Source organism: Triticum dicoccoides, chromosome 2B (assembly GCF_002162155.2).
Source record: "Triticum dicoccoides isolate Atlit2015 ecotype Zavitan chromosome 2B, WEW_v2.0, whole genome shotgun sequence".
In the NCBI taxonomy this organism is placed as follows: domain Eukaryota; kingdom Viridiplantae; phylum Streptophyta; class Magnoliopsida; order Poales; family Poaceae; genus Triticum; species Triticum dicoccoides.
In genome coordinates, this window is record NC_041383.1 from 192128116 (window position 1) to 192152912 (window position 24797).

Genomic DNA, 24797 nt, shown 5'->3' on the forward strand with positions numbered 1-24797 from the left:
TGAAGAGGAAAGCCCAGCCCGCGGAGGAAATGGGGGAGAAATACAACCCTCTCATGGGGCCCAGGGGTGGGGATGAGTTGCGCCTCATCTGGAAGCCGGTGCGCGATGTTGTCAGACAAGTATCCGGCCTTCCTCAACTTTTTGATGTGCCCCTCCGTAACGGAGGAGGCCATCCACTTTCCTCCCGCTCCGAACATGATTGGAGAAGGTTGAGGTGGGAAGTGTGGGCTTGGGCGTTGGAGCTCGAGTGCGCAGGGACGGATAGGCAAAGGAGGAAGAAGGCGTAAATGGAAAGGGTAGAATCTTATCCCCTTATATGGGCGGCCGAAACTACGAGCCCCCACCATCCTAATAAAACTCATTTATCTCCCAAGCGCCGCAGTTAATGACGCGGTTGGGTTACCCACGCCCGTATTGATGAGAATCCCGGAATAAGGGGACATGATTTATGCTTTGACAAGACGTGCCAAGGAAACTGCCTTGCTAAACGCGCTGAGGTGGAACAGTAAAATGATTCAAGTAAAGACTTGGCCGTGGTGTGATGTCACGCTACGGAATACGTCGGCAGATTAGATTGATGCGGATATTATTCTCTCTACGATGTTATGTGGAACTTATTTTGCAGAGCCGGACACTATCCTTGTGTTCAACATCTTCTATGAAGTATTCGGAGGAGGAACCCGCCTTGCAATGCCGAAGACAATTTGCGCGCCGGACTCATCGTCATTGAAGCCTGGTTCAGGGGCTACTGAGGGAGTCCTGGATTAGGGGGTGTCCGGATGGCCGGACTATGACCTTTGGCCGGACTCCCGGACTATGAAGATACAAGATTGAAGACTTCGTCCCATGTACGGATGGGACTTTCCTTGGCATGGAAGGCAAGCTTGGCGATACGATATGAAGATCTCCTCCCATTGTAACCGACTCTGTGTAACCCTAGCCCTCTCCGGTGTCTATATAAACCGGAGAGTTTTAGTCCGTAGGACGAACAACAATCATACCATAGGCTAGATTCTAGGGTTTAGCCTCTCTTATCTCGTGGTAGATCAACTCTTGTACTACCCATATCATCAATATTAATCAAGCAGGAGTAGGGTTTTACCTCCACCGAGAGGGCCCGAACCTGGGTAAAAACATCATGTCCCTTGTCTCCTGTTACCATCCGCCTAGACACACAGTTCGGGACCCCCTACCCGAGATCCGCCGGTTTTGACACCGACAGGTGTGTTGGGGACACAAGATACTCTTTGTTATTTGGTTGCAGGGTTGTTTGAGAGAGACCATTTTAATCCTACGCCTCCCACGGATTGATAAACCTTAGGTCATCCACTTAAGGGAAATTTGCTACTATCCTACAAACCCCTGCACTTGGAGGCCCAACAACGTCTACAAGAGGAAGGTTGTGTAGTAGACATCAGTGCCTTGATGCCCCTGTTGCCACTGGGAAAGGACACCGCAAGATTGAACCCAAAGCTAAGCACTTCTCCCATTGCAAGAAAGATCAATCTAGTAGGCAAAACCAAACTGATAATTCAAAGAGACTTGCAAAGATAACTTAATCATACATAAAAGAATTCAGAGGAGATTCAAATATTTCTCATAGATAAACTTGATCATAAACCCACAATTCATCGAATCTCGACAAACACACTGCAAAAAGAGTTACATCGAATAGATCTCCAAGAAGATCGAGGAGAACATGGTATTGAGATCCAAAAAGAGAGAAGAAGCCATCTAGCTAATAACAATGGACCCGAAGGTCTATGGTAAACTACTCACAACTCATCGGAGGGGCTATGGTGTTGATGTAGAAGCCCTCCATGGTCGATTCCCCTTCCGGCGGAGCGCCGGCGAAGGCTCCAAGATGGGATCTCGCGGATACAGAAGGTTACGGCGGTGGAATTAGGTTTTCATTGGCTCCCTTGATGTTTTCGGGGTACGTGGGTATATATAGGAGGAAGAAGTAGGTCGGTGGCGACCCGAGGGGCCCATGAGATAGGGGGGCACGCCCTATAGGGGTTGGCGTGCCCTCCACCCTCGTGGCCGCCTCGACTGCTTCTTGACTTGCACTCCAAGTCCTCTGGATCACGTTTGTTCCAAAAATCACGCTCCCGAAGGTTTCATTCCGTTTGGACTCCATTTGATATTCCTTTTCTTGGAAATACGGAAATAGGTAAAAAACAGCAATACGGGTTGGGCCTCCGGTTCGTAGGTTAGTCCCAAAAATGATATAAATGTGTAAAGTAAAGCCCATAAACATCCAAAACGGGTAATATAATAGCATGGAACAATCAAAAATTATAGATACGTTGGAGACGTATCAAGCATCCCCAAGCTGAATTCCTGCTCGTCCTCGAGTAGGTAAATGATAAAAACTGAATTTTTGATGTGGAATGCTACCTAGCATAATTCTCAATGTAATTTTCTTTATTGTGGCATGAATGTTCAGATCCAAATGATTCAAAATAAAAGTTCATATTGACATAAGAGATAGTAATACTTCAAGCATACTAATCAAACCAATCATGTCTTCTCAAAATAACATGGCTAAAGAAAGTTCATCCCTACAAAATCATATAGTTAGGCTATGCTTCATTTTCATCACACAAAATACTCCCATCAAGAACAACCCCGGTTTCAGCCAAGCAATTGGTTCATACTTTTTAATGCGCTTCAGCCTTTTTCAACTCTCACGCAATACATGAGCATGAGCCATGGATATAGCACTATGGGTGGAATAGAATATGATGATGGAGGTTGTGTGGAGAAGACAAAAAAGAAGAAAGTCTCACATTGACGAGGCTAATCAACGGGCTATGGAGATGCCCATCAATTGATGTCAACATGAGGAGTAGGGATTGCCATGCAACGGATGCACTAGAGCTATAAATGTATGGAAGCTCAACAAAAGAAACTAAGTGAGTGTGCATCCAACTTGCTTGCTCACGAAGACCTAGGGCATTTGAGGAAGCCCATGGTAGAAATATACAAGCCAAGTTCTATAATAAAAATTCCCACTAGTATATGGAAGTGACAACATATGAGACTCTATATATGAAGAACATGGTGCTACTTTGAAGCACAAGTGTGGAAAAAGAGATAGTAACATTACCCAATTTTTATTTTCTTTTTTTTCTTTTTTCTTTTTTATCTTTGGCCTTTCTTTTTTTTCTTTTTGGCCTTTCTTTTTTTTCTTTGGCCTTTCTTCTTTTTTTTGGCATTTCCTTTTTTTATTTGGGGACAATGCTCTAATAATGATGATCATCACACTTCTATTGATTTACAACTTGTGAATTACAACTCAAAACTAGAACAAGATATGACTCTATATGAATGCCTCCGGCAGTGTACCGGGATGGGCAATGAATCAAGAGAGACATGTATGAAAATTTATGCATGGTGGCTTTGCCACAAATACGATGTCAACTACATGATCATGCAAGGCAATATGACAATGATAATGCGTGTCATGATGATGAAGGGAACGGTGGAAAGTTGCATGGCAATATATCTCAGAATGGCTATGGAAATGCCATAATAGGTAGGTATGGTGGTTGTTTTGAGGAAGATATAAGGAGGTTTATATGTGATAGAGCGTATCGTATCACGGGGTTTGTATGCACCGGCGAAGTTTGCACCAACTCTCAAGGTGAGAAAGGGCAATGCACGGTACCGAAGAGGCTACCAATAATGGAAAGGTAAAAGTGCGTATAATCCATGGACTCAACATTAGTCATAAAGAACTCATATACTTATTGAAAAAGTTTTATTAGCCCTCGAAGCAAAGTACTACTACGCATGCTCCTAGGGGGAGGTTGGTAGGAGTTAACCATCGCGCGCCCCCGGCCTCCACTCAAGGGAAGGCAATCAAAAGAGCACCCTATGCAATAAATTTGTTACACAACTTTTACCATACGTGCATGCTACGGGATTTTCCAACTTCAACACAAGCATTATTTAAATTCATAATCACCCAAATAGCATGACTTTAATATCACTATCTCCATATCTCAAAACAATTATCAAGTATCAAATTGATCATAGCATCCAATTCACTTCCTATGATAGTTTTTATTATACCCAACTTGGATGCCTACCATTCTAGGACCAATTTATAACCATAGAAAATACCATGCTGTTCTAAGAGACTCTCAAAATAATATAAGTGAAGCATGAGAGACAATAAATTTCTACAAAATTAAGCCACCGCCATGCTCTAAAAGATATAAGTGAAGCACTAGAGCAAAACTATCTAGCTCAAAAGATATAAGTGAAGCACATAGAGTATTCTAATAAATTCTAATCAAGTGGGCTTCTCCCAAAAGGTGTGTACAGCAAGGATGATTGTGGAAAACTAAAAAGCAAATACTAATATCATACAAGACGCTCCAAGCAAAACACATATCATGTGGCGAATAAAAATATAGCTCTAAGTAAAGTTACCAATGAACGAAGACGAAAGAGGGGGGTGCCTTCCGGGGGCATCCCCAAGCTTAGGCTTTTGACTATTCTTGAATATCTTGGGGTGCCATGGGCATCCCCAAGCTTAGGCTTTTTCCACTACTTATTCCATAATCCATCAAATCTTTACCCAAAACCTGAAAACTTCACAACACAAAACTCAACAGGAAATCTCATAAGCTCCGTTAGTGAAAGAAAGCAAAACCACCACATAAGGTACTATAATGAACTCATTCTTTATTTATATTGGTGTTAAACCTACTGTATTTCAAGTTCTCTATGGTTCATACCACTTAATACTAGCCATAGATCCATCAAAATAAGCAAACAACACACGAAAAACAGAATTTGTCAAAAACAGAACAGTCTGTAGAAATCTGTAACCCTCGGATACTTCTGGAACTCTAAAAATCCTACCAAAATAGGAAGTCCTGGGCAATTTGTCTATTGCTCTACATTAAAAAGAATCAACACAAAATCACGTTTCTGTGAATTAACCAAACTAATTTCATGCGTGCAAAGTTTCTGTTTTTCAGCAGAATCAAATTAACTATCACCATAGGTTATCCTATAGGTTCTACTTGGCACAAACACTAATTAAAACATAAAAACACATCTAAACAGAAGGTAGATGCAAAATTTATTTAATAACAGCAAGGAAAAATATTGGGTCGTCTCCCATTCTTTAAAGCCTTTTAGCTAGGCATTTGATAATTTTAATGATGCTCACATGAAAGACAAGAACTGAAGCGCAAAGAGAGCATCATGAAACATGTGACAAACACATCTAAGTCTAACATACTTCCTATGCATAGGAATATTATAAGTAAAGAAATTTGCAAGGCAAGCAAAAACTAGCATATGCAAGGACGAAGAAAGAGATGATAGCAATCTCAACATGACGAGAGGTAATTTAGTAACATGAAAATTTCTACAACCATATTTTCCTCTCTCATAATAATTACATGTAGGATCATAAGAAAATTCAACAAAATAGCTATCACATAACATATTCTCAACACGATCCACATGCATGCAAAGTTGACACTCTTCCAAGATAGTGGGATTAACATTAACTAAAGTCATGACCTCTCCAAACCCACTTTTATCAAAAATACCATAAGATTGAACGTTCTCCAAATATGTGGGATTTAATGTTGACACTCTTACAAACCCACTTTAATATTATTGCAAACACTATTATCAATCTCATATTCATCATGGGGATTGAGTAAATTTTCAAGATCAAAAGAAGAATCACCCCAATCATGATCATTGCAACAAGTAGTAGACATATCAAAACTAGCATCCCCAAGCTTAGGGTTTTGCATATTATTAGCACAATTGACATCAAGAGAACTTATAGTAACATCATTGCAATCATGCTTTTTATTCAAAGAGTTATCGTGAATCTCTTCATAAATTTCTTCATCATAATTTTCAGATTCACGAATTTCAAGCAAAGCTTTATAGATAATCTACTGCACAAAACTCACTAGCAATTGGTTCATCATAATTGGATCTCTTAAAAAGATTAGCAAGAGGATGAGGATCCATAGATCTTAGCTTCTATGTTTAGCAATAAATAAACAACTATGCCAACTAAATGACCAAACGAGCCAAGTAAGACATCAAAGCAAATGAAAAGACGAACAGAAGAAGGGCGAATAAAACGGCAAGGGTGAAGTGGGGGAGAGGAAAACGAGAGGCAAATGGCAAATAATGTAAGTGCGAGGGAGATGAGTTTGTGATGGGTAATTGGTATGTCTTGACTTGAGTGAAGACCTCCCCGGCAACGGCGCCAGAAATCCTTCTTGCTACGTCTTGAGCCTGCGTTGGTTTTCCTTGAAGAGGAAAGGGTGATGCAGCAATAGTAGCGTAAGTATTTCCCTCAGTTTTTGAGAACCAAGGTATCAATCCAGTAGGAGGCTCCTCAAAAGTCCCACTCACCTACACAAACAAACAAAGAACTCGCAACCAACACAATTGTCGGTGTACTAGGGTAGGGGTACCCTAGTATCCCGAACTTGTGCACGGGCAGTTGCAGCACCCCGCGGCAAGGCTTGCCGGGCGACCGCCAAGATCCTCCGTGGCTCCTTTGGAGCCATTCAAGAACAAAGTATTCGAGCCAAGAGACAAGACCCCGGCAAGAGGAGCTTGCCGAGAAGGTGAACCAAGGCATCTCAAGGAACTTGTCGCGACGCGCCACGCGTCCCGGCAAGGCCTGGTGAGCGACAAGCTTCCGGGCGCGACAAGACAGCAACCGCGGCAAGGCGCTTGCCGCGGCAAGTAACCACCCTGTACCCACGCTCCAGTGCATCCACCAATGTGTCGCCCTGGGGCTTTTCCAGGCGCGCGTGGAGGGAGGCTGTGCAGCTAGCGGTGCGCGGTGGCATGCGACGCTGACAAGATCGCCATCGTGGCGAGCGGTGGCGTCCCTGACGGTCCCTTTCTGCACTGTTTGGGCGACGCGGACGGGCATTTAATGCCCTTGTCCCCTGCCGTCAGGGTTAGGTAGGATACACTGTACAGGTAGCTGTACCAACCGCAACTCCTTTTACGTTTTTACCCTCGTCTGCGTTGCCACCTGTCGGTGACCTCTTGAGCATATAAAAGGAGGCCCATGCGCAACGTAGAGGAGGTTCGAAGGTTCGGAGGACAGAAAAACACTTAGCTCTCTCGAGCAAGTACAGAATAGAATCAGACAAGCAGCAGTAGGTGTATTATCTCTCTGGAGAGCTCCGAAGCTGGGTAAACTGCTCGTGTGCTTCGCCTCGATCCGCTCTTCGTGCGATCTCCGCCCCCCGCCAAACCGAAAGGGGCTCGGTCCGCCGGTCCCATAGGTGTTCGTGGATCAGCTTCCCCGACATCTTTGGCGCGCCAGGTAGGGGGAGCAGCGAGATTGTGTGAACCTGATCCGGCATTCACACGAGCTAGATCTTCATTTTCTTCATCGACATGCCGCTGAAGAAGAAGGCTTCGGGGGCAACTGCTCTGTCCGCGTCGATCCCACCACCACCGGAGCAATCAGGTGGTGGGGCAGACGCCAGCGGAAGAACGGCGTCGACGAGGAAGCTCACGGTGCTGCCAGGTCCAAGGACAAGGCTGCGCAGACCTCGGTGTCCATACATGCACCGCGCCCATCTCAGGACGACGCCAAATCGAGCCACTGGCTAGACACCTTTTGCTCTAGTCTATGGAGCAGAGGCAGTTCTCCCCACGGAACTCGTATACGGGTCACCTCGAGTGCTCGCTTATGATGAGCTTGAGCAAGAGCAGCTGCGACAAGATGACGCGCTGCTCCTTGAGGAGGACCGTCTTCAGGCTGTTGTACGAGCTGCTCGATACCAGCAAGCTTTGCGCCGCTACCATAGCCGCAAAGTTAATGCCAGAAGTTTCAACGAAGGCGACCTTGTTCTTCGGCGCGTTCAGTCCGCCAAGAATTCCAACAAGTTGACGCCGAATTGGGAAGGCCCTTACCGGGTGAAACGAGTCACTAGGCCTGGCGCTGTCCGCCTTGAGACCGAAGATGGCGTTCCGGTGAGCAACTCCTGGAACATTGCGCATCTTCGTAAGTTTTACCCGTAAGGCACGGTTGCCGAAACCCGTTCCGGCAACCACCTTTTGTACAAGTCTTGCCGATGTTGCATGTAATCCTTTGTACAAAGCCGGGCGCAGATCCCGTGCATAAGTAAAGCTCATGTGCCCCGCACATCTTGTCAATTTCATGCTTCCTACTATCTTTTGCATGCATTATCTGACACTTTGTGCAGCACCTACCCCCGGTAAGCAATAACGAGCCATAAGGCTCCACATCTTTATTTTCTCTTCTTTCTTTTTCTCAAAAAGGAAGGTTCCCTCGCCCACATGTTTGCCGGGGGGAAAGGAGAAGATAATCAGTGTGGACCAGGCATCGTTCAAGGAAGTTTCGCCTTACCGGGAAGCAAACGACAGAAAAGCTAAGTTGCCAAAGTTTGAGCAATCAGTTTTAATTTTTTTTTAAGCTATCTTCCTTGAACGACCCTGCTTTGTATGGAAAACCTGTGTGCAGAGGAACCAACTCGTAGCTGGTTGCGCCCTTACTTTGTTTCGAGTCCGCTCGACAACTTAATTGAGCTGCGACTAGTTGCGACAAGGTTTTCTTGTCGGAAGCGGCACCACCAGCAGGCTGTTGATGTTCCGCACTCAGCGCTCGCGGCTAAGGTGCCTGCCCCGGCAAGTTCCCTAAAAGTGTAGGGCAAAAACATACAAAGCAAGGAATCAAGTAAAGGAAATAACATAGCAGTCGCTACCCAAAATAGAGTTATATTACAAGATAACTTGTCGCAGCTCTAACAGAATGTTCTCATGACATGACCAGCGGCGACAAAGAAAAATAAAAGATGGGCGGCCTAATCTACGCGATCGCCCTCAACCCTCTTGATCCCGCTCACCTTGTCCACGATGGGTGCGACAAGGGCCTTGAGCGCTTCCACGTCAGCATCCGGCGGCAAGGACTTGAGGACGTTGGTGAAGTTGAGGCCTGGGTTGCGGAAGGCCACCTTCATCAGCACCTTCTAGAGAGCCCCCGCGCAGATCCTGCGCGACTCGTCGGCCAACTGCTTTGGGATCTTTTCCCGGAGTCGCTGGAGAGCCGTCGCCACGCCTTTGAAGAACAGGCTGAGCTTGGCGCTAGGTTGGAGATGCTCGTCGGAGGGATACCCAAAATCCTCCATCCCCAGCTGCGCCAACTCCCCGTCGATGGCTGCGACAGCATCCACAAGACCCTCAGTCCAATACTCCACAGTCTCCCTGAAAGCGTCGTGGGCGGCAGCAGCATTCGTCAGCAGCGCCTCGTCGGCCTTGATCTTCTCCGACAAGGCCACCTCCCGCTCCCTGGCGCCGTCCAGCGTCTGAGTCAAAGTGGCCAGCTTCAACTCGAGATCTGCATTGGAATCCTTGGCGGCGCTGAGCTCCTTGCTCCTCTCAACGAGAAGACCCTGCAGCTCACCATGAGCGGTAGCATCCTTCTCACGCTCACTTTTGAGCACGGCAAGCTCCTCGCCGCTCGCCCTGAGATCTGCTTCCAGCTGCGCCACCTTTGTCTCCAACTCCTTCTTGGCGGCCTCGGCAGCTGCGGCAGCATCCTTTGCCTCCTTGAGAGCCCCGCCACCCGCGCGACAAGCTCCTCCTCGTGGCTGTCAAGGTTCACCTTGCGCTGCGCCAACTCTCCTTCTTGCGCGAATAGATTCTCGGCGACAAGCCGTTGCTTCTCTTCAACTTCAGCCTTCTCGAGGAGGAAGGCTTTCCGCTCCTCGAGAAGTTGCTCCCGCTCCTCCGCCAGAGACCGGAGAGCCTCCTGCCTGAGACCCCGGAGCTCCTCTGCGCGCTTCTCAATGTCCACTCCCGCCTTCGCGACAAGTGCCTCTCGAGACGCCAGCTTGGTTTGGCGGGCGCGGTAAAGAGACAGTAGCTTCCGCAGCAGCCGCTCCTCCTCAGGCTCATCGCTGCTGCTGCTTGGCGCGTCGACCAGCGCCAGCCCAACGGAGGCGGGCACCTCTTCATCAAAAGTCTCCCCTTCGACCGGCGCCCTAGAGCTCGACGCCTAGGGGAGCTTGATGAAGACGCCATCGCCGGCCTTCAAGTAGGCGCCGGGCTGGGGCTCTTCGGAGCCTGGCACCGTGGCAGCGGCAGAGGGATCGGTGGTCGGTGCAGCGCCTGGCACTCCTGCGGCCTCGGGGCCGTCAGTGCGATCGCCGGATTCCTCGCCTACTTCTGCGGCGGCAGCCTTGGCGGCCTCTTCGCCGGCGGGATCATCAGCACCGGCCCCTTCTTCGGTGGCGGCGGCGTCATCGTTGTTGCTGCGCGCGTTCTCCTTGCCGGCGGCCTCGGTTTCCATCGGCTCCGTGGCAGGTGGATCTGACGACCGAAGAAGGGAAGAAAAGTCAAGCAAATGCTCAAGAAGAAAATCAGAAGAAGAAGAACCCAAGGGGAGTTTTCAGGCAAAAGGGTTACCTGTGCTAGGATCTGCAGTCGTGGTCTCAACCACCGGAGGATCACTGGCGCTGTCCCTTGCTGGAGAACCGCCCCTTGCCGAAGAATTCTCCCTTGCCGGAGAATGCTCCCTTGCTGGGGAATCCTCCCTCGGCGGTGTAGTCGAAGCAGATGGCACTTTGGGAGCGGCCTCCGGGCCCTCCTGATGAGGCTGCTCTGCTCCTACACAAACCAACAGACAGATATCAGCAAAAGAAGAGCACCAATGAGCGCCTGAAAGCAGGAAGTAAGTTATACACTTACGCTGGGGGATGCGCTGAGGGCTGCTTTGGGGAAGAATTGTCGGGTCCGGCAAGGTGGTCTCAGGCGTGTCCCCCGTTGCCGCGGTGGGATCATCCTCGATGACAATCACCGGGACCTTGGCTCTCTTCGCCGCTCTCTGGGCCAGAGTCCTGAAAAGGAACGGATCCGGAGTGAAGCAAATCAGATACAAGACAAAACATCAAGAATTGAAGAATTACAAGTACGGCGAAGGATCTTACTCTTCTTCTTCTTCGTCGGAGCTGAGCACGGAGAGATCGAAGTCCGGCTCGCCTCCGGTGCGACGAGGCGGAGGAGAAGGCTCCCTTGTCCGCTTGGCAGGGGCAGTGGCGGTGGACCGGGAAGGCCCCGCTCCTGTTGCCGCAGCGGCGTGAGGTGCTCCCGCGGCAACAGTGCTTGCCGCAGTCGAGCGCGTCGTGCGCTGCGACGGCTGTTGACTCATCTGCCGCCCCGCCACGTCCTCGGCCCTGCGGAGACGCCTTATTGGTGGAGCTGGGGGCTCTGCTTGCGGCGAGCTGGCTAAAGGTGGGGAGGAGGAGGAGCCGATCTACAATGGGTCGCCCGCGCCCTCGGCGGGCTCGCTCGACTCAGACTCAGGCCCGACAAGTTCTTCCTCGCCGACAAGCTCTTCTCGCTCGGCAAGGCTTGCCGCCTCTGCTGCCTCCGCCTCCTCCAAGGTGAATCCAAATTCACCTGCGGCAGCTGCTGTCGCCGCCTCCTCCAGCCTAGTGGCGATGCGCTGCATCTCCGCGTCAGTGGTGTCGCGGGTGAGACTCTTCTGTTCGTCGGGGCGGACCGGCACTTCGACCAAGCTGTCGAAGAACTCCTGCACGACGTCGTCCGCAGGCTCTTGCCAAGTTGGAACAATCCCATGTGAATCGCACAGCGGCATCATTGCGCGGATGCGGTCGAGCGAGGAATTGTTGCACAACGGAATGACGCTCCTCGGCAGCATGAACGGGTGTTGGGGATCGCGCTTGAACAACTCCAGAAGCATCGCGTCGAGCTCCAAGAGAGTGAAGTTGAAATTGAGGCCTGGGCGCAGCCTCATGATATCCGCCGAGTTCTGGAACTCCCAGGCGGGTCTCCCCCTCTCCTGAAGGGGGGCGATGCAGCAACGGAGAAAATCTGCGCCAATGGCGCCTACGGTGAGCCCGGCAAGCCTAAGGCGCAAGATTCGGGTGACGGCAATCTTCAGCCTGTCATCTTCCGGGGCCACGTTGCTCCAATCGTTGCCGCGTACTATTGGGGTTTGGCGCCGAGAGGTGAATGGCTGCGGGTTCTCCTCGACGATCCAGCACCAATCTGCTCTCCACTCCTCCCACTTGCTGCGGAGCTCTCCCTCCAGATAGGCTTCCTTCTTGCCGACCCTCGAGATCCAGGCGATTCCGCCGGCAAGGGGCTCTCCTCTCTCGACTCGGGGGATAAAGAAGTGGCAGAAGAGGGCGACATTGGGATGGACTCCGACAAAGTTTTCGCACAGATGTGCGAAAACTGCCATGGTCAGAACGGCATTGGGGGTGAAATCAAGGAGGCGGAACCCATAGGTGTTCATGATATCGCAGAAGAATTTAGAGAAGGGCGGGTAGAGCCCACAGTAGAAGAACAGCGCGAAGAATGGGTACCCGTTTGGAGCCAGTCTCGAAGCGGCGGCTGAGAGTACCCTCGTGCGCGGATGCGCTCGCGTCTCCGTCGACCAGAAGAGGTAGTAGTATTCCCTTAGCTCCTTCGCGTCGAGCTAAGGGGGGGAGATGGCCCGCTCCTTTCGCAGCGCCGCGAGCCGCTGCGCCTCGGCTGACTTCACGCCCTTCCCCTTGTCGGCTTTTGGAGCCATGGCGGAGGTGGCGGGGGAGATCGGCGGCGTCGGTGGCGCTGGTGGCGATGGGGGGCGGAGCGCTGCTCTCTTTCGACTTTGGGAAGAAGGGGGGAGCAGCGGAGATTTCTGAAGATTGGAGCAGTAACCGGCGAGGAGGACGAACTGCCCCTGTTTCCCCTGCTTATAAAGAGGGAGGGGGCGGACGTTTCTCCCTTCCGAATAAAGAAACCACCCACGATCTCTCCCACGACGCCGCATTCGACGTGTGCCGTTGGGGAGGGCGCGGTGGATATGGAGCAAGATTCGGCGTAACCCAGGCCGCGCGTGCCCGTGCCTTGTTTTGGGCCTGGCCCAACAGCGCTCGGCACCGTGTGTGGCCCAGGCCCGGGGGCTCCTGTCGGTGGACTAGGGTAGGGGTACCCTAGTATCCCGAACTTGTGCACGGGCAGTTGCAGCACCCCGCGGCAAGGCTTGCCGGGCGACCGCCAAGATCCTCCGTGGCTCCTTTGGAGCCATTCAAGAACAAAGTATTCGAGCCAAGAGACAAGACCCCGGCAAGAGGAGCTTGCCGGGAAGGCCAACCAAGGCATCTCAAGGAACTTGTCGCGACGCGCCACGCGTCCCGGCAAGGCCTGGTGAGCGACAAGCTTCCGGGCGCGACAAGACAGCAACCGCGGCAAGGCGCTTGCCGCGGCAAGTAACCACCCTGTACCCATGCTCCAGCGCATCCACCAACGTGTCGCCCTGGGGCTTTTCCAGGCGCGCGTGGCGGGAGGCTGTGCAGCCAATGGTGCGCGGTGGCATGCGACGCTGACAAGATCGCCATCGGGGCGAGCGGTGGCGTCCCTGACGGTCCCTTTCTACACTATTTGGGCAACGCAGACGGGCATTTAATGCCCTTGTCCCCTGCCGTCAGGGTTAGGTAGGATACACTGTATAGGTAGCTGTACCAACCGCAACTCCTTTTACGTTTTTACCCTCGTCTGCGTTGCCACCTGTCGGTGACCCCTTGAGCATATAAAAGGAGGCCCATGCGCAACGTAGAGGAGGTTCGAAGGTTCGGAGGATAGAAAAACACTTAGCTCTCTCGAGCAAGAACAGAATAGAATCAGACAAGCAGCAGTAGGAGTATTATCTCTCCGAAGAGCTCTGAAGCTGGGTAAACTTCTCGTGTGCTTCGCCTCGATCCGCTCTTCGTGCGATCTCCGCCCCCACCGAACCGAAAGGGGCTCGGTCCGCCGGTCCCATAGGTGTTTGTGGATCAGCTTCCCCGACAACAATAAAGGGGTTGTCAATCCCTTCACGGGCACTTGCGAAAGTGAGATCTGATAGAGATAGTATGATAAGATAAATATATTTTTGGTATTTTATAATATAGATTGGAAAAGTAAAGATGCAAATAAAAGTAGATTGAAAGCTTATATGATAAAAGATAGACCCGGGGGCCATAGGTTTCACTAGTGGCTTCTCTCAAAATAGCATAAGTATTACGGTGGGTGAACAAATTACTGTCGAGCAATTGATAGAAAAGCGAATAATTATGAGATTATCTAGGGATGATCATGTATATAGGCATCACATCCGTGACAAGTAGACCGACTCCTGCCCGCATCTACTACTATCACTCCACACATCGACCGCTATCCAGCATGCATCTAGAGTACTAAGTTCATAAAGAACAGAGTAACGCATTAAGAAAGATGACATGATGTAGAGGGATAAACTCATGCAATATGATATAAACCCCATCCTTTTATCCTCGACGCCAACAATACAATACGTGCCTTGTTGCCCCTACTGTCATTGGGAAAGGACACCGCAAGATTGAACCCAAAGCTAAGCACTTCTCCCATTGCAAGAAAGATCAATCTAGTAGGCCAAACCAAACTGATAATTCAAAGAGACTTGCAAACATAACTTAATCATACATGAAAGAATTCAGAGGAGATTCAAATATTTCTCATAGATAAACTTGATCATAAACCCACAATTCATCGGATCTCGACAAACACACCGCAAAAAGAGTTACATCGAATAGATCTCCAAGAAGATCGAGGAGAACATGGTATTGAGATCCAAAAAGAGAGAAGAAGCCATCTAGCTAATAACTATGGACCCGAAGGTCTGTGGTAAACTACTCACAACTCATCGGAGGGGCTATGGTGTTGATGTAGAAGCCCTCCATGGTCGATTCCCCCTCCGGTGGAGCACCGACGAAGGCTCCAAGATGGGATCTCATGGATACAGAAGGTTACGGCGGTGGAATTAGGTTTTTGTTGGCTCCCTTGATGTTTTCGGGGTATGTGGGTATATATAGGAGGAAGAAGTAGGTCGGTGGTCGCCCGAGGGGCCCATGAGATAGGGGGCGCGCCCTGTAGGGGTGGGCGCGCGCTCCACCCTCGTGACCGCCTCGACTGCTTCTTGACTTGCACTCCAAGTCCTCTGGATCATGTTCGTTCCAAAAATCATGCTCCCGAAGGTTTCATTCCGTTTGGACTCCGTTTGATATTCCTTTTCTTCGAAATACTGAAATAGGCAAAAAAACAGCAATACGGGCTAGGCCACTGGTTAGTAGGTTAGTTCCAAAAATGATATAAATGTGTAAAGTAAAGCCCATAAACATCCAAAACGGGTAATATAATAGCATGGAACAATCAAAAATTATAGATACGTTGGACACATATCAATGCGTTTATTGAGAGTGTCTCCGCTGTCCAAGAAGAGAATAATATTTTGCAGGAAACTATGAAGAAGAAATTGATGACACTATGAGCTCATTAGATGAAAAAAAATGATGAGGAGAGCGAAGAACAAAAGGAGGAAGAGCAGATTAGCTACCCGTGCCCACCTTCTAACGAGTAACTCTTCAACTCATACATTGTTTAATTTCCCTTTGTACTTACCGAAGGATGAATGCTATGATAATTTCTATGATCCCTTGGATTTGTTTGAAATATCCCTTTTTGATGAAACTAATGCTTGCTATGCTTGTGGCCATGATGCCAATATGAATTATGCTTATGGAGATGAACTTGGTATAGTTCCTTACGTTAAGAATGAAATTTTTGCTATTGCACCCATGCATGATAGTCCTATTATCCTTTTTGAATTCTCCCAACTACACTATATTGGAGAAGTTTGCTCTTATTAAGGATAATATTGATGGGTTGCGTCTTACTACTACACATGATGATTTTCATAGATATAATATGCATGTGCTTGCTTCTCCTACTTGCAATTATTATGAGAGAGTGATACGTCCATTTTGCATCATGCTTTTATATCAATATTTATTGAATTATGGGTTGTTATTACACATTATATCTCAATACTTATGGCTATTCTCTCTTATTTTACAAGGTTTACCATGAAGAGGGGGAATGCCGGCAACTGGAAAAGGAGCAAACATTGGAAACCTATTTTGCACTGCTCCAAAAATCCTGAAACTCCACGAAACATGTTTTTGGAATTAATAAGAATTATTGAGCAGAAGAAATACATCAGGGCGCCCACACCCTGGCCAGGAGGGTGGGGGTGCGCCCACCCCTACTGGGTGCACCCCCTATCTCCTGGGCCCCCTGATGGCTCCCCAGTGTCCATCTTCTGCTATATGAAGGCTTTTATCCTGGAAAAAATCGTGGGCAAGCTTACGGGACGAAACTCCGCCGCCACGAGGCGGAACCAATCTAGAGCTCCGGCAGAGCTGTTCTATAGGGGACACTTCCCTTCGGGAGGGGGAAATCATCACCATCGTCATCACCAACGATCCTTTCATCGGGAGGGGGTCAATCTCCATCCACATCTTCACCAGCACCATCTCCTCTCAAAACCCTAGTTCATCTCTTGTATCCAATCTTGTATCAAAACCACAAATTGGTACCTGTGGGTTGCTAGTAGTGTTGATTACTCCTTGTAGTTGATGCTAATTGGTTTACTTGGTGGAAGATCATATGTTCAGATCCTTAATGCATATTATTACCCCTCTGATTATGAACATGAATATGCTTTGTGAGTAGTTACGTTTGTTCCTGAGGACATGGGTGAAGTCTTGCTATTAGTAGTCATGTGAATTTGGTATTCGTTCGATATTTTGATGAGATGTATGTTGTCTTTTCCTCTAGTGGTGTTATGTGAACGTCGAATACATGACACTTCACCATTATTCGGGCCTAGAGGAAGGCATTGGGAAGTAATAAGTAGATGATGGGTTGCTAGAGTGACAGAAGCTTAAACCCTAGTTTATGCGTTGCTTCGTTAGGGGCTGATTTGGATCCATATATATGTTTAATGTTGTGGTTAGGTTTACCTTAATACTTCTTTTGTAGTTGCGGACGCTTGCAATAGGGGTTAATCATAAGTGGGATGCTTGTCCAAGTAAGGGCAGTACCCAAGCACCGGTCCACCCAAATATCAAATTATCAAAGTACCGAACGCGAATCATGTGAACGTGATGAAAACTAGCTTGATGATAATTCCCATGTGTCCTCGGGAGCTCCTTCCTCATTATAAGAAATTGTCCAGGCATATCCTTTGCTACATAAAGGATTGGGCCACCTTGCTGCACTTTATTTACTTTCATTGCTTGTTACTCGTTACAGTTTATCTTATCACAAAACTATCTATTACCTACAATTTCAGTGCTTGCAGAGAAAACCTTACTGAAAACCGCTTATCATTTCCTTCTGCTCCTCGTTGGGTTCGACACTCTTACTTATCAAAAGTACTATGATAGATCCCCTACACTTTTGGGTCATCAAGACTCTTTTCTGGCGCCGTTGCCGGGGAGTGTAGCGCTTTTGGTGAGTGGAACTTGGTAAGGAGACATTTATATAGTGTGCTAAAATTTTCTGTTACTTGTTATTATGGAAACTAATCCTTTGAGGGGCTTGTTCGGGGTATCTTCACCCCGACCAGAAGAGCAAAGAGTTGCTCCTCAACCTACTGAACTTTTTGAAAATATTTACTTTGAGATTCCTTCGGGTATGATAGAGAAACTGCTAGCTAATCCATTTACAGGAGATGGAACATTGCATCCCGATTTACACCTTATCTTTGTGGATGAAGTTTGTGGATTATTTAAGCTTGCAGGTATTCCCCATGATGTTGTCAAAAGGAAGGTATTCCCTTTATCTTTGAAGGGAGATGCATTGACATGGTATAGGCTATGTGATGATACGAGATCTTGGAATTATAAACGATTGAAGTTGGAATTTCACCAGAAGTTTTATCCTATGCATCTTGTTCATCGTGATCGTAATTACATATATAATTTCTGGCCTCGCAAAGGAGAAAGCATCGCTCAAGCTTGGGGAGGCTTAAGTTAATGTTATATTCATGCCCCAATCATGAGCTCTCCCGGGAAATGATTATTCAAAAAATTTATGCTCGGCTTTCTCTCAATGATCGCAACCTGCTCGATACTTCCTGTGCTGGTTCTTATATGCTGAAGACTATTGATTTCAAATGGGACTTATTGGAAAGAATTAAATGCAACTCTGAAGATTGGGGTTCCGATGATGGTAAGGAGTCAGGTATGACACCTAAGTTCAATTGTGTTAAATCTTTTATGGATACCGATGCTTTTCATGGATTTAGCGCTAAATATAGACTTGACTCTGAGATAGTAGCTTCTTTCTATGAATCTTTTGCTACTCACGTTGATCTCCCTAAGGAGAAATGGTTTAAATATAGTCCTCCCATTGAAGTGAAAGTAGTTGCACCTATTACAGTTGAAGAAAAGACTATCACCTATAGTGATCCTATTGTTCCTACTACTTATGTTGAGAAACCTCCTTTTCCTGTTAGGATAAAGGATCATGCTAAAACTTCGACTATTGTTCGTAAGAGTAATACTAGGACTTATACACCTCCTGAGCAAATCAAACTTGAACCTAGTATTGCTATGGTCAAAGATCTCTTGTATGATGATTTAGATGGGCATGTTATTTATTTCTATGGTGAGACTACTAATATTGCTAGACCAGATACTAAGATACATAGACCTCTCATAGGCATGCCTGTTATTTCTGTTAAAATAGGAAATCATTATTATCATGGCTTATGTGATATGGGTGCTAGTGCTAGTGCAATACCCTATGATTTATATAAAGAAATTATGCACGAAATTGCACCAGTTGAATTAGAAGACATTGATGTTACCATTAAGCTTGCTAATAGGGATACCATTAAACCAGTTGAAGTCTTGTGTGGGAAAGTTAAATATCCTGCTGATTTTCTCGTTCTTGGTTCCCCACAAGATGATTTTTGTCCCATTATTTTTGGTAGACCCTTCTTGAATACAGCTAGTGCTAGGATTGATTGTGAAAAGGATAATGTTACAATTGGCTTAGAGGGTATGTCTCATGAGTTCAATTTTGCTAAGTTTCATAGACAACCCCGTGATAGAGAATCACCTAGTAAGGATGAGATTATTGGTCTTGCTTCCATTGTTGTACCTCCTACTGATCCGTTAGAACAATATTTGCTAGACCATGAAAATGATATGTTTATGAGGAAAGAAGGGAAATAGATGAAGTGTTCCTTAAACAGGAACCTATGCTGAAACATAACCTTCCCGTTGAAATTCTTGGGGATCCCCCTCCACCCAAGGGCGATCCCATGTTTGAACTCAAACCATTACCTGATAATCTTAAGTATGCTTATCTTGATGAGAAGAAATATATCCTGTTATTGTTAGTGCTAACCTTTCAGAGCAAGAAGAAGAAAGATTATTGAAAACTCTGAAGAAGCACCGAGCTGCTATTGGATATACTCTGGATGATCTTAAGGGCATTAGTCCCACGTTATGCCAACACAAAATTACAGTGGAGAAAGATGCCAAACCAGATAGAGATCCTCAACGACGACTGAATCCCAAGATGAAAGAAGTGGTAAGAAAGGAGATACTAAAGCTCCTTGAGGCAGGTATAATTTATCCCGTTGCTGACAGTGATTGGGTAAGCCCTGTCCATTGTGTTCCTAAAAAGGGGGGTATTACCGTTGCCTAATGATAAAGATGAATTGATCCCGCAAAGGATTATTATAGGTTATAGGATGGTAATTGATTTCCGTAAATTAAATAAAGGTACTAAGAAAGATCATTACCCTTTACCTTTTATTGATCAAATGCTAGAAAGACTGTCCAAACACACATTTATGCTTTTTAGATGGTTATTCTGGCTTCTCTCAAATACCTGTGTCAGCGGGGGATCAATCTAAAACTACTTTTACTTGCTCTTTCGGTACTTTTGCTTATAGTCGTATGCCTTTTGGTTTATGTAATGCACCTGGTACCTTTCAAACATGCATGATGGCTATATTCTCTCATTTTTGTGAAAAGATTTGTGAGGTATTCATGGATGATTTCTCCGTTTATGGATCCTCTTTTGATGATTGTTTGAGCAACCTTGATCGAGTTTTGCAGATGCGAAGACACTAGTCTCGTCCTGAGTTGGGAAAAGTGTCACTTTATGGTTAATGAAGGCATTGTCTTGGGGCATAAGATTTCCGAGAGAGGTATTGAAGTTGACAAAGCAAAGTTGATGCTATTGAAAAGATGCCATGTCCCAAGGACATAAAAGGTATAAGAAGTTTCCTTGGTCATGCCAGTTTTTATAGGAGATTCATTAAGGACTTTTCTAAAATCTCTAGGCCTCTGAATAATTTATTGCAAAAATATATTCCTTTTGTCTTTGATGATGATTGTGTAGAAGCATTTGAAATACTTAAGAAAGCTTTGATCACTGCACCTATAGTCCAGCCACCTAATTGGAATTTACCTTTTGAAATTATGTGTGATGCTAGTGATTATGCTGTAGGTGTTGTTCTAGGGCAAAGAGTTGATAAGAAATTGAATGTTATCCATTATGCTAGTAAGACTCTTCATACTGCCCAGAGAAATTATGCTACTACTGAAAAAGAATTCTTAGCAGTTGTGTTTGCATGTGATAAGTTTGGACCTTATATTGTTGATTCCGAAGTTACTATTCACACTGATCATGCTGCTATTAAATATCTTATGGAAAAGAAAGATGCTAAGCCTAGACTCATTAGATGGGTTATCCTACTCCAAGAATTTGATTTGCATATTATCGATAGAAAGGGAGCTGAGAACCCCGTTGCAGACAACTTATCTAAGTTAGAGAATGTTCTTGATGACCCACTGCCTATTGATGATAGCTTTCCTGATGAACAATTAGCGGTCATTAATGCTTCTCGTACTGCTCCCTGGTATGCTGATTATGCTAATTACATTGTTGCTAAATTTATACCTCCTAGTTTCACATACCAGCAAAAGAAAAAGTTCTTTTATGATTTAAGACATTACTTCTGGGATGACCCACACCTTTATAAAGAAGGAGTAGATGGTGTTATTAGACATTGTGTGCCTGAGCATGAATAGGAATAGATCCTACGCAAGTGTCACTCTGAATCATATGGAGGACACCACGCTGGAGATAGAATTGCACACAAGGTACTGCAATCCGGTTTTTATTGGCCTACTCTCTTCAAAGATGCTCGTAAGTTTGTCTTATCTTGTGATGAATGTCAAAGAATTGGTAATATTAGTAGACGTCAAGAAATGCCTATGAATTATTCTCTTGTTATTGAACCGTTTGATGTTTGGGGCTTTGATTATATGGGACATTTTCCTACCTCTAATGGTTACACACATATTTTATTTGTTGTTGATTACGTTACTAAGTGGGTAGAAGATATTCCAACTAGTAGTGCTGATCATAACACCTCTATTAAAATGCTTAAAGAAGTTAATTTTTCGAGGTTTGGAGTCCCTCGATATCTTATGACTGATGGTGGTTCATATTTTATTCATGGTGCTTTCCGTAAGATGCTTGCTAAGTATGATGTCAATCATAGAATCGCATATCCTTATCATCCGCAGTCTAGTGGTCAAGTAGAGTTGAGCAATAGAGAGCTCAAATTAATTTTGCAAAAGACTGTGAATAGATCTAGAAAGAATTGGTCCAAGAAACTTGGTGATGCATTATGGGCCTATAGAAGTGCATACAAAAATCCTATGGGTATGTCTCCATATAAGATGGTTTATGGAAAAGCTTGTCATTTACCTCTAGAACTTGAACATAAAGCATATTGGGCTATTAAAGAGCTCAACTATGACTTCAAACTTGCCGGTGAGAAGAGGTTGTTTGATATTAGCTCACTTGATGAATGGAGAACCCAAGCCTATGAGAATGCCAAGCTATTCAAAGAAAAAGTCAAACGCTGGCATGACAAAAGGATACAAAAGCATGAGTTTAACGTAGGTGATTATGTGTTATTATTCAACTCTCGTTTAAGATTTTTTGCAGGAAAACTTCTTTCTAAATGGGAAGGTCCTTACGTTATCGAGGAGGTCTATCGTTCTGGTGCCATAAAGATCAACAACTTCGAAGGCACAAGTCCGAGGGTGGTGAACGATCAAAGAATTAAACATTATATTTCAGGTAATCCTATCAATCTTGAAACTAATATTATTGAAACCGTAACCCCGGAGGAATACATAAGGGACACTTTCTAGAATGTTCCAGACTCCGAAAAGGAATAGGTATATGGTACGGTAAGTAAACCGACTCCAAAACAACTCCAATGGCAATTTTTATCAGTTTTGGAATATTTAAGAATTTTTGGAAGAAAGAAGTAGTCCGAGGGGGACACGAGGCCCCCACGAGAGTGGAGGGCGCGCCCACCCTTACTGGGCACGCCCCCTTGTCTCGTGGACACCCCGTGTGCCTCCCGGACTCCGTTTTCTTGCACGTTACGTATTTTGGTCGGTAAAAATTCATTATATATACTACCAAAGGTTTTGACCACCGTATCACGCAAATATCCTCTGTTTTCGTTCCGAGCTATTTCTATTGCAGATTTAGAGCATTAGGTCATCTCAGGATTCGGAAGGGGAAAGCTATGTGGTTGATTACCTTGCAGACCCTAAGGTCTACGGGGACCTGGAACATGATGGTTGGACCTCTGAAGAAGAAGAAGACTATGAGCCTAAGGGAAAGGAGTAGACGAGTTCAGACGAGGACGAAACCCCATTACCCCAACCTGGGGATATGCATGTGGAGTTTAAGAAGTCAAGCCTTCCAGATAGAGCAAAGAATCCAAAGATCAAGTTTATTCCTTTTCGTCTCTTGCAGGAAAATAAACAGGAATTGTGCAAAAGAGTATTAATCCTTGAGCAGGAGATCGAGGAACTAAAAGAGCAAAATACTATACTCAAGCGTAAATTGAGGAAGAAGCCTACATATTCATCATCACCACCTCCATCACCTCCGAGGACATAAACACATTGGTATGGGCACCCCCCTTGGCAACTGCCAAGCTTGGGGGAGGTGCCCCGGTATCGTATCACCATCACACTCCTATCTTTACCGTTTTATTTAGTTCGATCCCTTTAGTAGTATCTTGATCTAGTAGATTGAAGTTTTGATATCAAGTAGTTTTGAGTTTTGCTTTGTGATCTCTTTTTGTAATCGAGTCCGTGAGCTATCCATAATAAAGATTAGTGTTGAGTCAAGGGCTTTGCTATGTTTCTATGATCTTGAGAAAGTAGAAAGAATAAAAGAGTTTGTATTGATCTTATGGTTAGTGATGACTTCACACATAGAAAGTATGAGGCATAAAAGTTGTTGAGAGTTGATAAACGTAGTTTTGGTCATCGTTGCAATTAATAGGAAGTGATAAGGAAAGAGAGGTTCACATACAAATATATTATCTTGGACATCTTTTATGATTGGGAGCACTCATTAAGTATGACATGCTAAAAGAGTTGACGTTGGACAAGGAAGACAACGTAATGGTTTATGTTTTCTCACATCTCAGTTAAAGTATATTGTCATTGACCTTCCAAACATGTTGAGCTTGCCTTTCCCCCTCATGCTAGCCAAATTCCTTGCACCAAGTAGAGATACTACTTGTGCTTCCAAATATCCTTAAACCCAGTTTTGCCATGAGAGTCCACCATATCTACCTATGGATTGAGCAAGATCCTTCAAGTAAGTTGTCATGTTGCAAGCAATAAAAATTGTTATTTAAATATGTATGACTTATTAGTGCAGAGAAAATAAGCTTTATACGATCTTGTTGTGGAAGCAATAAAAGTGACAAACTGCATAATAAAGGTCCACATACAAGGGGCAATATAAAGTGACGTTCTTTTGCATTAAGATTTTGTGCATCCAACCCTAAACGCACATGACAACCTCTGCTTCCCTCTACGAAGGGCCTATCTTTTACTTTATGTTTTTACTTTATGCTTGAGTCAAGGTGATCTTCACCTTTCCCTTTTTCATTTTATCCTTTGGCAAGCTCCTCGCGTTTGAAAGATCATGGTATATATATCCAATTGGATGTAAGTTAGCATGGGATATTATTGTTGACATCACCTAAAGGTGAATACGTTGGGAGGCAACACAATAAGCCCCTATCTTTCTCAGTGTCCGGCTGAAACCCCATAACCACAAGTATTGCGTGAGTGTTAGCAATTGTAGAAGACTACTTGATAGTTGAGTATGTGGATTTGCTGAAAAGCTCTATTGTTGACTCTTTCTGATGTTATGATAAATTGCAATTGCTTCAATGACTGAGATTATAGTTTGCTAGTTCTCAATGAAGTTTCCGAACCATACTTGACCTTGTGAATTGATTGTTACGTGAGTATAGGAAATCATATGATAAAATCTATATATGTTGTTGTTATAAGAATGATCATGATGCCCTCATGTCCGTATTTTATTTTTATCGACACCTCTATCTCTAAACATCTGGACATATTTTTCGATATCGGCTTTCGCTCGAGAACAAGCGAGGTCTAAGCTTGGGGGAGTTGATACGTCCATTTTGCATCATGCTTTTATATCAATATTTATTGCATTATGGGCTGTTATTACACATTATATCTCAATACTTATGGCTATTATCTCTTATATTACAAGGTTTACCATGAAGAGGGGGAATGCTGGCAGCTAGAAAAGGAGCAAACATTGGAAACCTATTTTGCACTGCTCCAAAAATCCTGAAACTCCACAAAACATGTTTTTGGAATTAATTAGAATTATTGAGCGGAAGAAATACATCAGGGGGCCCACACCCTGGCCAGGAGGGTGGGGGGTGCGCCCACCCCTACTGGGCGCGCCCCCTATCTCCTGGGCCCCCTGATGGCCCCCCGGTGTCCATCTTCTGCTATATGAAGGCTTTTACCCTGGAA